Genomic DNA, 14,632 nt, shown 5'->3' on the forward strand with positions numbered 1-14,632 from the left:
CGAATTCTATCAAACATTTAGAGAAGAGCGAACACCCATCCTTCTCAAACTCTTCCAAAGTATAGCAGAGGAAGGAACACTCCCAAACTCATTCTGTGAGGCCACCATCACCCTGATACCAAAACGAGACAAAGATGTCACAATGAAAGAAAACTACAGGCCAATGTCACTGATAAACATATATGCAAAAATCCTCAAGAAAATAGTAGCAAACAGAATCCAACAGCACGTTAAAAGGATCATACACCATGATCAATTGGGGTTTATCCCAGGAATGCAAGGATTCTTCAATATACACAAATCAGTCAATGTGATAAGCCATATTAATAGATAGAATAGAAATAGAAGGAGAAAAACCGTATGATCATCTCAATAGATGCAGAGAAAGCTTTTGACAAAATTCAACAATTTATGATAAAACCCCTCCAGAAAGTAGGCATAGAGGGAACTTACCTCAACATAATAAAGACCATATGTGACAAACCCACAGCCAACATCGTTCTCAATGGTGAAAAACTGAAACCATTTCCACTAAGATCAGGAACAAGACAAGGTTGTCCATGCTCACCACTCTTATTCAACATAGTTTTGGAAGTTTTAGCCACAGCAATCAGGGAAGAAAAAGAAATAAAAGGAATCCAAATTGGAAAAGAAGAAGTAAAGCTGTCACTGTTTGCAGATGCAATGATACTACATAGAGAATCCTAAAGATGCTACTGGAAAACTACTAGAGCTAATCAACGATTTTGGTAAACTAGCAGGATACAAAGTTAATGCACAGAAATCTCTTGCATTCCTATACACTAATGATGAAAAATCTGAAAGAGAAATTAAGGAAGCACTCCCATTTACCATTGCAACAAAAAGAATAAAATACCTAGGAATAAACCTACCTAAGGAGACAAAAGACCTGTATGCAGAAAACTATAAGACACTGATGAAAGAAACATATACCATGTTCTTGGATTGGAAGAATCAACATTGTGAAAATGACTATACTACACAAAGCAATCTACAGATTCAGTGCAATCCCTATCAAAGTACCAATGACATTTTTCATAGAACTAGAACAAAAAATTTCACAATTTGTATGGAAACACAAAAGACCCCGAGTAGCCAAAGCAATTTTGAGAAAGAAAAATGGAGCTAGAGGAATCAGCCTCCTGGACTTCAGACTACACTACAAAGCTACAGTATTCAAAAGAGTATGGTACTGGCACAAAAACAGAAGTATAGATCAATGGAACAAGAAAGAAAGCCCAGAGATAAACCCATGCACCTATGGTCACCTTATCTTTGATAAAGGAGGCTAGGATATACAATGGAGAAAAGACAGCCTCTTCAATAAGTGTTGCTGGGAAAACTGGACAGCTACATGTAAAAGAATGAAATTAGAACACTCCCTAACACCATACTCAAAAGTAAACTCAAAATGGATTAAAGACCTAAATGTAAGTCCAGACACTATCAAACTCTTAGTGGAAAACATATGCAGAACACTCTATGACATAAATCACAGCAAGTTCCTTTTTGACCTACCTCCTAGAGTAATGGAAATAAAAACAAAAATAAACAAATGGGACCTAGTGAAACTTCAAAGCTTTTGCACAGCAAAGGAAACCATAAACAAGATGAAAAGACAGCCCTCAGAGTGGGAGAAAATATTTGCAAAGGAAGCAACTGACAAAGAACTAAGCTCCAAAATTTACAAGCCGCTCATGCAACTCAATACCAAAAAAAAAAACAACCCAATCCAAAAATGGGCAGAAGACCTAAATAGACATTTCTCCAAAGAAGATATACAGATTGCCAACAAACACATGAAAGAATGCTCAACATCATTTATCATTAGAGAAATGCAAATGAAAACTATAGTGAGGTATCACCTCATACCATTCAGAATGGCCATTATCAAAAAATCTACAAACAATACATGCTAGAGAGGGTGTGGAGAAAAGAAAACCCTCCTTCACTTTTGGTGGGAATGTAAATTGATACAGCCACTGTGGAGAACCATATGGAGGTTCCTTAAGAAACTAAAAATAGAACTACCATACGACCCAGCAATCCCACTACTGGGCATATTCCCTGAGAAAACCATAATTCAAAAAGAGTCATGTACTACAATTTTCATTGTAGCTCTATTTACAATAGCCAGGACATGGAAGCAACCTAAGTGTCCATAGACAGTTGAATGGATGAAGAAGATTTGGCACATATATACAATGGAATATTACTCAGCCATAAAAAGAAATGAAATTGAGTTATTTGTAGTGAGGTGGATGGACCTAGAGTCTGTCTTACAGAGTGCAGTAAGTCAGAAAGAGAAAATCAAATATCGTATGCTAACATGTATATATGGAATGTAAAAAAAAAAGAAAATCGTTCTGAAGAACCTAGGAGCAGGACAGGAATAAAGAAGCAGATGTAAAGAATGGACTTGAGGGCACGGGGAGGGGGAAGGGTAAGCCGGGACGAAGTGAGAGAGTGGCATGAACTTTTATATACTACCAAATGTAATATAGATAACTAGTGGGAAGAAGCCACATAGCCCAAGGAGATCAGTTCGGTGCTCTGTGACCCCTAGAGGGGTTGGATAGGGAGGGTGGGAGGGAGATGCAAGAGGGAGGAGATATGGGGAGATATGTGTATGTATAGCTGATTTACTTTGTTATAAAGCAGAAACTAACACACCATTGTAAAGCAATTATACTCCAATAAGTATGTTAAAAAGGAAAAAGAAAAATAAATTAGAGGTGCTTTGAAAATCTTATGACATATAATTTCTTGTATAGAACCAATTAATTTTTATTGTTTAAAGAACAGAATTAAATGATAGCCAATAAAATACAGAATTTAAATATCATTATATGTTAAAAAACACAACCATACACATATACACAAACAGATAACATTCATGTGTATATGTTTATTATGTAGTGTTTAAATGATCTCTAGGGAGCCAAAGCCTGTTCTACATATGTCAACAAGATGAGAACCCTAACTTGATCGGTAGTCTATTTGTAAATTTGAAAAATGGGTTTAGAAGGATGTGATGGTGGGAAGGGAGGAGATATGGGGAGATATGTGTATGTATAGCTGATTTACTTTGTTATAAAGCAGAAACTAACACACCATTGTAAAGCAATTATACTCCAATAAGTATGTTAAAAAGGAAAAAGAAAAATAAATTAGAGGTGCTTTGAAAATCTTATGACATATAATTTCTTGTATAGAACCAATTAATTTTTATTGTTTAAAGAACAGAATTAAATGATAGCCAATAAAATACAGAATTTAAATATCATTATATGTTAAAAAACACAACCATACACATATACACAAACAGATAACATTCATGTGTATATGTTTATTATGTAGTGTTTAAATGATCTCTAGGGAGCCAAAGCCTGTTCTACATATGTCAACAAGATGAGAACCCTAACTTGATCGGTAGTCTATTTGTAAATTTGAAAAATGGGTTTAGAAGGATGTGATGGTGGGAAGAAAAATGAAGTGCCTGACCTTAGTGTGTAAGAACATCTTGCTATATTATTTAATTAGATTAAAGATGTTGAAGACTTTGAGACAGAATTTAGTTAGGGGAAGCAAGTCTTGTTTTCCTGAATAGGAAATTTTAGAGACAGCATGTGTTATGACTGTGTTAATAAAAGTGTCATATTAAATACTGTAGGCTTTCTTGCATCCCTGAGATTCAAGGAAAAATTCCGTAACTAGTGAGTCAGAAAGCTTGGCTTTTACTAAAAAATGATTAAATAAGAGGGAGAAGACTTCCAGCTAATTAGTTGGCTGGACTTACATGGACATTATCTTGAAAGGCCATGATAGGAAACCTGAACTGCATGGTCAGACCTTAAAACTGTTTTGATCTAAAACTAATTTCCTAGAGTGAATAGTAAGAAATTGCTTTCTTGTAACAATTTCAAAAGGAATGAAGTAAAGAAGTGGGTTCATCAAATGAAGGGCAAATGGTCTGATTTAAAAAAAAAAGCCACACACACACACAAGGCATTAGTCCCTCCATAGAGGTTAGGAGAGGTTAAGGGAAGAGAATAAGAAAGAAAAACATTAGTGATCTTCATTTTTACTTTTCAATATTTATTTTTAAATTGCCCCAGAAAAATTGTTATCTTTATTCAGATTTAAATGGATTAAATTGATATTTAGTGGTATATGAGCTCTTTTAAAAACATTATAGAATAATCACCAATGAAGACATAGTTTGGAGACTTTTGTTTGTTCATGAGGCATTTTCTTCCTAATAAAAAATGTTGGTGCTTCTTTGGTCCATTCAAGAAGCTCTGATATGATTGCACCATCCAACCTAAGATTTAAAAAATGCCTTTTAACTGTGTATCTATTGAACTACATAAGGGAACTCAAAGGAGTTAGAATGTCAAGACTTATTTGCAGTGATAACCATCATTACTATTTATTTAAAATTTTTTTGTTGTTGTTGGACCATTTTTAAAGTCTTTATTGAATTTGTTACAATATTGCTTCTGTTTTAAGTTTTGTTTTTTTGGCAGCCAGGCATGTGGGATCTTAGCTCCCCAACCAGGGATTGAACCCACACCCCCTGCTTTGGAAAGCAAGTCTTAATCACTGGACCGCCAGGGAAGTCCCCTATCATTACTATTTAGAGCCTTTGTTGAGAAGATGAAGCTGCCATCCTTTTCTTGAGAGAAAATTGACTTAGTTTAAGTGCCCTCTGAATATTCTGTAGAGCCTCCTGTTTCTGTCCTATTTCCTAACTCTGTTCCCTGCAGTGGTGACAGTAGTATTGAAATTCAGTGCCCAGGATTTCAATCGCTGTATCCAGATTCTTGAACAGTCTCTTAATTGCCTGCTCTGCTTGAGTACTTTGCAGAGATACAGGAGGGCAGCATCAGTCTGAGAGAGGATGTTTTTCCATGGATTTGGCTTTAGCTTGTCCAGGTTCATGAGCTCTTAGGCTTGTTTCTTTTGTGACTGCTTTCCCCAGGAGGCCTCCACGCAACATAGTCATGAAAGTATCAAGAAGTACCAGAGTAAAGATAAGATTTCCTCATAAGAATGACTTTTTTTCTGAAAATAGATACTAGTCTGTGTGAGATATTATTTAAGAATCTTATTAAAAGTAAAAGGTTGTATAAACCCACTTCCTTTTAATAGGTGGTACCTTTCTACTAAATCTGAAATTAAAATTTACAGCTCAGAATGTTCTAAATTTGGAAGATAAATATGAAAGATACTAGGTATAGAAGATACTTTTATTATTCTTCCCTTGGACAAAATTTCTCACCTTTAAAAGACATTTTAAATTACATAGTTTAAAATATTAATGAAGTAATGTATGAAGACATATTAAATCATCTTTCTAATATGTGAGTTTGAATGATGAGAAGGAAACAAGATGATGTCCATATGCTAAGGAGCTCTAGCTGCTAAGTATTTACTGTTAGCAAAACTGGGGTGGGCTTCCATGGTGGCGCAGTGGTTGGGAGTCCGCCTGCCGATGCAGGGGACACGGGTTCGTGCCCCGGTCCGGGAAGATCCCACATGCTGCGGAGCGGCTGGGCCCGTGAACCATGGCCGCTGGGCCTGCGAGTCCGGAGCCTGTGCTCCGCAGCGGGAGAGGCCACAGCGGTGAGAGGCCCGCGTACCACACACACACACACACACACAAAACTGGGGTATTTGGTAATTGTTACTGTGGGTGTTAGAGACTTAGTCAAAAGACCTACTATAAGAACCCTGATTCTGGTCTCAGGCTGCAAGGAAGCAGAGGGCTTGGAGAACTTGACTTTCATCTGGCCTGCATTCCATGCTGAGGTAGATGGCTCCTTCTTCAGATAGATTTGAAAATCTCTTAGCCTGAAGAAAACAGTTTCTACTTCCATTCAGGCCAGACACTCTAGTCAGCATCTAACAAAAAGATCCTGATTTTCTGAGCATCTGACAAAAGCCTCTATTAGTATAATTCATCTGGCTCTGGCTGATACTTCTGAATTTGCTTTAAACACATTTCATTGAATCTAAGACCCCAGTGGTTCTAAGATTATGCATTATTTAATGTATATAATAGAAAAAAAGATGACAATGCTAAGACCCAAGGATCCTAAGACCCTAAAATGCATCTCTATTTCAGAGATGTGCATCTTAGAATAGAAAAAACACAGTACTGCTCCCCTCCTCCTCTGCACCTGAATCCAAGTCTTTCCGACTTGGGGAGGCCTAAACCTCAGTGAAGCCTCCGTGAGTTATGAACTTGTTATGAATGTAGCCATTCTGGAAAGGTAGAATTTCTAGAATGTTTAACAGAAAACAAGGTTTCAGGCAGCGTAGTGGGTTCTGAGTAGCATATGCATATGTGGATTTAAGGGAGAAATATTTCATTGCTTGAATTTTTCAAACTGAATGTATTGTCTTGTGCTTTACACTAGACATTTTAGAGATCTTAATCTCTCTCCCCATGTTAGCCTGTAGGAATTAGGTAACACAGGAGGTTGTAATGTAATGGGAACCTCAGCTTCCCATGTGGGGGCAGATCGTGGCAATGTTTTCCCCCTTGCATACTTTGTTTGATAATAAAAATTGTCCTTTTTGGTAAGATATAATTGATCTTACCAATTCTTTCCTTAGCCCCTCTCTAAGAGTTCTTCATGGGAGAGAGTACCTAGTTTCCTAGGTTTCTGACTTGGCATCTACACGGGGTTGCAGTCTTCCTTGATGATGTCTTTTGTTTCTGAACAGTTGATATAAAGCTACTTCCTCCCTCCTGACCAATATCATTCATTCATTTAACAATTATGTTTGGGGTGCCTTCTATGTTCTAGGTGCTGTTATATTATGGAACATAACACATAGAACATTACTACTGTGAGTAACAGGAATTGAGTGTATTTGAGCAAGGACATGAAGAAACTGTCAGAGTGAGCCATGTGGGTAACTGATGGAAGAGCGTCCCTAGGAGGGAATAGCAAAAGCATAGGCCTTGCAGCAGGAACATGCATGGCCTGCTTGAGGAACAAACCAGTGAGGAATAGCTGGTGTGGCTGGAGTAGAGTGAACAGGAGGAGAGTGGTAGGAGATAATAGCAGAGAGCTTGAGAAGAGGGTAGGCCAGTGTAAAAGGCTTTGGTATTTACTTTTAGTGAGATGGAAAGGCACTGAAGGAATTTGTACAAAGGAGTAACATACTTTCACCTTATTTTAAAGGGATCTCTTAATCCTGTGTGGAGAAAAATACCTGTAGCATGGACGCGTAGAAGCAATGAGACCAGTCAGAAGGCTAGTGCAATAATCAAAGAGAGAGGACCTTGGTGGCTTGTGCTAGGGTTCTGGTGGTAGAGGTGGTAAGAGGTGGCCCGGTCCAGGACATGTTTTTGTAGGGAAAGCTGCCAGGTTTAGATTGACTAAGGGATGGAGAATGGAGAAGGATGACTCAAAGATTTTTGGCCTGAGCAGCCTGAATAATGAAGTTGCCATTGACTGAGAGGGGGAAGCAGTGTAGGGAGAGCAGTTTGAGGTGGTAATTAGGAGTTCAGTTTTGGACATGTTAAATTTGAGATGCTTATTAGGTATTCAAGTGAAGCTTTCTGCTGCGTAATGCTGTATGAAAATCTTGCAGAATGGCTAACGTAGAAAGTGAGGTTTATTGCTTTAATTAGGCTTCCATATGTCATATTGCACATATTTAGGAGTGAAGGAGGGTTAACTTGACATTAGATACTTCCCACTGTGTAAACAGGTGATGTGTAAACATCACCTCTGGTGATGGCTTTGTGAACTGGAATAGGTCATGAAAACGGATTATACAAATCTTTTATTTCATTTTGTTGGCCACGGTATCAGTTTCCATGAAACACACCCACATAATAATTATACATTACTTCCAATTAGTAGTAGTTGCTTGTATGTCTAATCTTGTTAGCACTCTTTTCTAGTATTGCCACTCTTTTCTTTATCGATTATTCTAAATTATGACGAGTTGTTATTTAATCCTTTTTAGGTATTTGGTGTCTTTAAATCTTGTTCTACATTTAAATATGTGAAGGCATGTTAACGATTTGTTCATCTTTTTAATGTTACTTGAATTGCTCTATTAAAAAAATAGAATGTTTGGATCATATGCTGTGATCTGACCCTCCATTATCCAGGCCCAAAGAAAGTCTTGGACCATTCAGCTGTTTCCCCACAACATACTTAGTGACACAATCCAACTTGTATATATAGTACCAAGGGGACAATAGGTGACTAGTAAAGGCCTTTTAGGAAAAGCAAATATTCTTCAGCAGACATAAAAATAATGAAACATTACCTTTATAATCAGGTAAAAATTTGGGCAAAAATGTTGGACCTCATTCACATTTATGACTGTTCAATACAAGGATGAGCAAGGAGAAATTTTATTAGTGACATAGAAAATTTTAAAGCCCTAATTTTGTATTCGGTAGAAGTTCCAGCTAGGGCTCAAGCTGTGTCCACCAATGAGCCTGAATATGTCTGGAAAACAGAGAGTAGGTCCACCGTGCACCTGGGGAACGAGGGCTGACATGCCTGACTCAGTAACAGGCTTTGTGGTAGGAGGAGAAGTGTGATTCTAGGAATGAAAGGGTAGTTTTCTCCAGATATATTATTTTTCTCAGACCCCTTTCAGTTTATACTTGGGTTCGATATCAAAGGCCCCTTTCAATTTATACTTGCAGGGGCAGCTGCAAGTAAAAGTCAAGAGTGCATCAGAAAAATCTTGTAAATCAATCGTGTGCAAGTTCATCTAATCCTTGCAGCAATCTTGTGAAGTAGGTACTATTACTACCCCCCATTTTACAGAGTTTTTAGAAGTTCCAAAGGTATGAAACTTCTCCTACAATGCTATTTCAATATCAGGGTAGATCCTTGAGGTTATGGCAGCCATTATCAAGATCACATTTTTTTTACTTAGTTTTAGAGTCTTAAATTTCTTAGAACAGCTATTGCCAGATATTGGGAACTGGTAGGTCTTTTTGTGTTTATTTATTTATTTTTGGGTCTATCCTTATTTTCCACAAAGAACTTAATTAAACCTTGCTTTTGATATTTATAAACAGAGAAACTCAAGGTGATTAGGAGTCAAGGAAGAGATGACAAGAATGGTATGACACATACAATATTTCTTCAGAATACCTCTGCAATATAGTTTGCGGAGAGAGAAAGTGAAATCAAACATTTCAGGCTTTGGAACTTCCATCCCATCAGGGGAAAATGGCTAATGTGAAGGAGTAATTGTGGAAGAGAATAGGTCCTAGCACGCTCTGATGGCTTCTGCTGAGTCCTGAAGTGGAATTTTTGGAGTAGGTTAGAACTCCTGAACCCAGCATAGGGGTTTGGGTGTGGGAAAGAATTCTCTATGGAGCTAAGTATGTTAAATACAGGTCAAAGGTTTTTTTTTTTAATTGCAGTTTGCTCTGTATACCTTTGCCGAACATAAGAGATAATAGAAGCTACTGTGTTCATCTCTACTTCATGTCTGCTGCTCTTTTATTCATTTGTTCTGTATTGGATCTGTAGATTTACTCACTTCTGTTACTCTCTTGCCCTTTTGCTTGCAGCTGCGATAGCAGCATCTGCATCTCTTGTACTAAAGCCTCACCGACTACACTTGTGGAGGCTCTGGCTCCTTACACACCCAGGCCCAGATGAAGCACTGAATCAAGGGCCTGAGATCTGGCTTCTCCAGCATCTGACTGGAGGCACTGGGCAAGGATCAACACTCTGGAATAAGTTTTGACCAATGAGATACAAGAGATGGAAAACTGGCAGATAAATTTCTTTCCCTTCCTCTATCTGAAGGACTTTTCCCAGGCACAGTGATTCTATGGAGGCTATCTGGACAAGTCCTTCATGATAAGAAACCGACCTTTATTTTCTTTAAAGCTCTGGCCAACTCAGTAATTCATCCCTTGCATTTGTTTTGCTGTTTCACTTCCTTTTCTTCCCCATATTCTGGATTGAATGACCCCGTAAAATGTTAGTAGATAAGCTTTAACTCATGGTTTGTTTTCTGGGAAACTCAGGTTAAGTTTCATTCATTCATTCAGCAAATATTCATTGAATGGACATTTTCTTGGTGAATATTATCATTAGGTGTCTACTATGTGCCAGGCAGTACTTAACGTGCTCAGGATGCACCCATGACAAAAGTAGACCAAAATCCTTGCCTTTGCAGAGTTGCTTTCTACTGGAGAGAAGAAATCAATAGTAAACATAGTAAGCATGTAGATTTTAGCATATGATAGAAAGTGATAAGAAAGAACTAGCTTCACTTTCTAGTTTTTCTTCTCTCAATCTTTTCCTCTGCCCTACGTTCCATCTTCTACACCGCTGCCAATAATGTTTCCAAAATATAAACTTGAAGTCTCCTCTCTCACCATTTCCTTTCTTTTCCTTTACACTCCAGCAATGTTGAATTACCTGTAGTTCCCTCTCCCACTGAGGCATCCCTCATGACTGTTTTTCATGTCTATGCCTTTGTTTAGTCTGTGGCTTGGACTGGAATGCCCTCCACGTTTTCTTTATCGACATAGCTGATCTGAGATTCAGCTTAAAATCATCTTTTCAGGAAATCTTACCTGACCTCTTCCCTCTGCTTTTCCCAAGCTATTTAGGGGTCATTGTGAGCTTCTGTTATTCCTTTCTAAATATCTCTGTCATTACACACCCATATTATTTTCTAAGTGTAATTATTTCTGTGTGTCTTCCATTACTCTGAGAGTTCATTGAGGACAGAGACTGTGCCATGCTTACTGCTGTGCTTCTGACACTTAGCATAGTGCTCAGTAATTTTGTTGTAAATAAATAACTAAAGTAAAATACATAGAAATCAGGTTCAAGGATTGTGAGGCATAGACATCGCACAATTAAGGTCCCACTGGAAGGGCTAGAGAAGCAGGATATTTGGAGACATGAAGTAAGTAACGTCAAAGAGAAGTAGGAGTAGGTTTGGGGTTGGTTCAGTGAATAGTTGGCTTCAATTTCTAGGCTCTGAACAAGACCTTGTGTAGATTAATTGCCAAAAAGGGCCCCAACTCTCTACCCCCTTATCCTGTTACAATGCTTGCATCTCTTCTGTTCAGAGTGGTGTCTTTTTCCTCACCTCTTGAATCTGGGCTGTACTTTTGACTTGCTTTGGCTAAAAGAATTCAGTGGAAGTGACTGTTTTGAGCCCAAACCACAAGAGGCTTTGCCTCTTTTAGGCTTTTTCTTTTGTCATGAGAGCAAGCCTGGGATGGCTTGTGGCAGTGGAGGTGGGGCCAGGTCATCCCAGCTCTGACCAGTCCCCAGCTGACCCACCAGCTGATTAAAGAAGCACGAGCGAGCCCAGTCAAGATCAGCTGGACCTGTTCAGACCAGCAGAAGTACCCACCTGACCCACTGACTCATGAAGCAATGATAAATGGCTGCTATTTAAAGCTACCAGACAGTAAAATCAAGACAGTATGGTACGGGCACAAAAACAGAAACATAGATCAATGGAACAGGATAGAAAGCCCAGAGATAAACCCACGCACCTTTGGTCACCTAATCTATGACAAAGGAGGCAAGGATATACAATGGAGAAAAGACAGTCTCTTTAATAAGTGGTGCTGGGAAAACTGGACAGCTACATGTAAAAGAATCAAATTAGAACACTGCCTAACACCATACACAAAAATAACTCAAAATGGATTAAAGACCTAAATGTAAGACCAGATGCTGTAAAACTCTTAGGAGAAAACATAGGAGAAAAACTCTTTGACATAAATCACAGCAAGATCTTTTTTGACCCAGCTTCTAGAGTAATGAAAATTTAAAAAAATAAACAAATGGGACCTAATTAAACTTAAAAGCTTTTGCACAGCAAAAGAATTTTTGCTTCTAGTCATGAAATATACGTTTTATTCTTACTCTTATTTTCACCTTCTTTCTAACAGAGGCAATCTAAAGTCCTGTCAAAGCTAAAAATCCACTTCCTTATTCTGTCTTCTTCACAAGGCTATGTCTTAAAGGGCTTTGGTTCTTCAACAACCTTCTCTATGTTATGTCTTACTATTTGGTTTCTGGAAGTGATCAGATTTTCCAATTTTTCAAGGCTCCAAATTGTTGACTCTATTTCCTTGGAAGTCAGCAAATCCTCTCCTAGGCTTATCTATTTCTTGTGATAGTTAGCTGCCCTCATATAATTGTAGCCAACACACTGCTTCTTTATTCTCTCTAACTACTTTCCATTATGTATAAGGCTCATTGTTTTTAACCTCTGATATCAGTGGCCTCACCACTCAACACCTAACTGCTCAGCTAATGACGTATATTTAAGGATTTGTCAAGGCAATGGCTCATTTCAAAGTACCAATTACTGTATTAGTCAGAGTAAGCTAATTGTTGCCAAATAAATCAATGTGAAAATCTCACATTGTTTAACATGCTTATTTTATTTTTATTAACGTGCTTATTTTTTACTCACATATCAGTCTAATTGGATGTTTGGTGGTAACCTTCCTTGTGGTAATGGAAGAGCTCAGCTTCTTACTTCTGTGGCACTGCCATCTTCAATATGTGGCATGTGTAGAATGGGAAAAGAATATGGAAGATTGCATGTGGCCAATGGATCATTTTTATCCACAATGCCTCTATATTATAAAAGGTCTAAAATGATAAATATTGAGTATTTCTCTCTGGGGGGTGGCTTTATGAGTATTTAAAATTTTCTTTCTTTTTTGCTTCTTTAATTGTTCCAAGATTCTTGGAGGAAAGATTATGTCCCTTTTGTATCAAGGAAAAATTATAATTGGGGAACTTGCCTCAGAAATAAAGGAGTAAATTTTACCCTGTGAGCTAAGTGTCAAATCCTAAACTGGTTAGAAAGGTACATTTGGAAAAAGCTTTTGCCTACTTGGATATTTTAGGTAAAAAGTTTTTCATGTAGTTCTTCACTACTGCAGACATTACCTCATTGATTTCAGACTTCAAAAAGGGACACTGGAAAGTATTAACAGAATTAATGCCTTTTGTTTTCGTCCTTGTGTGCCTTTGTAGATCACATGCTTAACTACTTATCTGCCAGGTACATTCTTGAATCCTTTGTTTCTACATTTCTTAGAGAAACTTCCCCCTTCAGTAAAAGAATTGCTTAATGCCCATTGTAAGCTTATTACAGTGAGAGTTAAAGTAGAAACTTAGGATGTGTGTCTTCTCCTGAAGTCCCCCACAAAATGAATGCTGTTATATGTGGGGTGTGAAGAAGGAAAGCACCAAGTGTGAAAATTATAATGGGCATATTAGCATTTAAATGGAAAGTTACAGGTGTGGAAGAATTCTTCTGTTTTAGGATTTTAAAACGTGTCCTTGATTCCCCTTTTTCACTTGGCCTTACATCTTTCGAAAATTTTATTTTTGCAGTCAACATGCAAAAATGTGTAACCACATTCAGTGACATCATGAGTTAGTTTACACTTTGGCAGGTATCAAGCAAATTTTGTTGTTCTTGGTATTGATCAGGGTGGACCTGCAGTTCCTCTCTAGGAATATATTGTCCTTTGTGACTTGTTTCTTATCACAGAGTGTAGCAGAAGCAGGAAATGATCTGAGGTATTTATTATGTTTTGTGTAGTAATGTGGGAGGATGCGAGAGACCTTGAAAGTATGATTGGAGTTGCCCCCAATTTCTTGTTTCATTTCTCCTGAGGGAGCTAGCAGTGCTTGTCCTGTTATATTGAGGGGACCAGAAGGACCCAGATCTAAACTCAGAAAAGAAAAGCCAGCTACAAGGAATGGGAGGAAGTCTCAAAGGAAAAAATTATACTTAATAAATATTTTTTGTTTCATATACTTATTAGAAGTGTTTAGTAGGGGATTTTGCATATATATGGATTTCAAGTAGAGATGGATGCATACTCTTTATAATGTCAATTATATCTGAATACAAATAAGGATGAGACTATTAAGATAAAGTAACAAATATGGGAAAAAATCATGAGTAGTTCCATAGTAAGGTATCTGGTTGTAAAATTAATTTAGCTATTTGCTGGTTGAATCAAGCCTCTTGTATTTGCAGTTACATGTAGTATAAATTTCTCACCATGAGACTGGAAACATTTGACAGGTAACTCTGGTCCTGACAGCAGTTTTACAATGGGCTGCCCATCTATTAAGAATATAATGCTACAGAGTATGACTTGAACACTGACTGTTTCAGCTAGCTGCACAGATATCTGTTTCATAGCTTTATAGCTTTTTACTTGAGCAATAAAAAATGTTTTCAATGCATACATTATATGTTTCTCTTTGATTTGTATTACTGAAGCCTATGAATCAGTAGTTCTAAACTTGTTTTTAGATCAAGAACCTTTTGAGAATCTGATGAAAGTTATGCAGTTCCTCTCTAGGAATATATGTAAATTTTTATAGCAAATTTCTTATAGACTATTCCCAGGAGCCCCTTTCAGACTTTAAATTAGGAAACTCTACTCTCGATCCATGATTTTTCATGCTGATTTTGAAGGGTCTGGGGAAAACTACAGCCTTCAGTGTTGCCCCTCCTCACCCATGGCATTCCTTGTTCCTCTCTTAGTGCTGTCTACAGCAAACAATGTGGAGGTGGAAGGGAAGTATTT

This window comes from Neophocaena asiaeorientalis, unplaced genomic scaffold (assembly GCF_003031525.2).
Source record: "Neophocaena asiaeorientalis asiaeorientalis breed wild unplaced genomic scaffold, Neophocaena_asiaeorientalis_V1.1 scaffold218, whole genome shotgun sequence".
NCBI lineage: Eukaryota > Metazoa > Chordata > Mammalia > Artiodactyla > Phocoenidae > Neophocaena > Neophocaena asiaeorientalis.